The sequence below is a fragment of the Schistocerca serialis genome, chromosome 1 (assembly GCF_023864345.2).
Source record: "Schistocerca serialis cubense isolate TAMUIC-IGC-003099 chromosome 1, iqSchSeri2.2, whole genome shotgun sequence".
NCBI classification, from domain to species: domain Eukaryota; kingdom Metazoa; phylum Arthropoda; class Insecta; order Orthoptera; family Acrididae; genus Schistocerca; species Schistocerca serialis.
Genome location: NC_064638.1, coordinates 511,668,886 through 511,670,802, shown reverse-complemented (window position 1 = coordinate 511,670,802; position 1,917 = coordinate 511,668,886).

Sequence of the window (1,917 nt, the reverse complement as noted above, 5' to 3'; positions counted from 1 at the left end):
GAGAGAGTTCAGCAGCCGTATTGATATTTAATACTTTTTTAATACATCGTTTATTCTTCAGTCCCAGTTGAACAATTTTTTACAGGATGACTAGTTTCGATCTCTTCGGATTATCTTCAGATCTCCGTGCATCAGCAACCAATTGTGTCTGTATCGGATCTGTTCTGATGTGTAGTGCCGATTCTACACGACGGGTTACTGACCCTATTGCATAGGATGATCCAAAGAGATGGAAAGTAGTCATACTGTAAAAAACCGTGCAACCGGGACGAAAAATAAGAGATATGTTAAGAACATTAAATGACAAAAAATGGTTTTGTGTTGTGGATGGTGATAGCTACCTTACCGTATGGAGTAAAAAGAACTGTGAACTTCCAGCACGCAGGAATAATTGCAGGTCAGCAACTTCTGTTAACCTGTACAACGAAAAACGAACCAAAGCTGCAAATACAACTTGCTTGTTTTTCGTTGTACCGAAATAATGCGATTAGTTCTATTCCCCCTCCACACAGGTAAAATATAAAAAAAAGCACCGCCTTTTTCTGTTCACTAAACAGGCAGTACGTTGTGACCTGAAAACAGGCCTGACTCCGAAACCAGTTAAGAGTAGATAAACACATAAAAGTAACTAACTACTATAACTTCGACTGTATTCTTAGCACAGATGGCTATGCATTGATCTACGTCCACATTGAAGCTGAGTACATGTCTCTTAACACCCCTTTACATTCATCTAAGGGCTGGGTCTGAGTGCGTAATGTCTATTGCAGTTTGACAGTTCTAATGCACCTCGCATTGTAGCTTATTTAGTTCCTTGATTAGAGTGAACAAACGTCTTTGTTACAACAAACGAGGCGTTAATCTAATAAGGAGCTTGTTGTCGGATTTCTTTTGTTCTTATGATCACAACGTTGAGATAGGTTTTGCAGTATAAGCGTGAGGTCTCTGTAATGAAATGAGAATAGCTATTTTATAGTTATCTTACGCAGTATCAAGGCACTAAGTGCGAGGTTCCTGTAATGAAATGAGAATAGTTATTTTATTGGTTGTCTCGGACAGCCTCAAGGGACTGGACGTTTTGTAACAGGGATTTGAAAGGAATTTTCCTATAACTAAACGCCCCTTAAAAATAAAACAGATACATTCAAAGTGAATGGCGGGTCTCCGTCAGTGACAAATGCTTTCGAACAAAACTAGACAAAATGAACTGCTGTGTGATTAATGTTTAACATTTTGCTATTTGTTCTAAATTATATTGCTAGTTTTTTGCTGCAGTACCCACGATATCAGTCTGAAATCCTAGATAAATGCAGTTTCATACTGGCACCTCGGAACATTGTGTTGTGATTTTTTAAAAATGTAACAGTATTGATAATCGTGCAACAGCAAATTATGTTCATTTGTAACATAGCTCTGACATCCTTTCTCTCATTTTTTCGACCAAGTATGACAGCAGATAAAAATAAAATTTTTTGCATGCTTACAACACGTCCTACAGAATTATTTTCTGGGGTCATGTAGCTATAAAATGTGAAACTACTTTAGTATTTTACGAACGTGATTTACATGCATTCTTGTGTCATCTCTTGTACTGTACAAACATTTAAATAAATTTTCGGATGCTTGCGCGATTTTCTCTCCCCTGTTAGTTACTGCACCATTTGCATTATATTACTGCATAATGCATTTGAGATATTGCACCCGATCGGCTGTATGTTGATCGAATTTGGAACTGTAATAATGGTGCTTACGGCGGTATTAAAATATCGCAAAGTACGTAGCAAACAAATGAACATGTTCTCTTTTATGTTACGCCGAGCAGTTGGTCAAAACAGATAACAGTGTTGTACGAAGAGACTTTCTGAAGACTGATACTTTATAAAAATCTAGCTGTTTGCTATTTCGCGAATTGAAGAT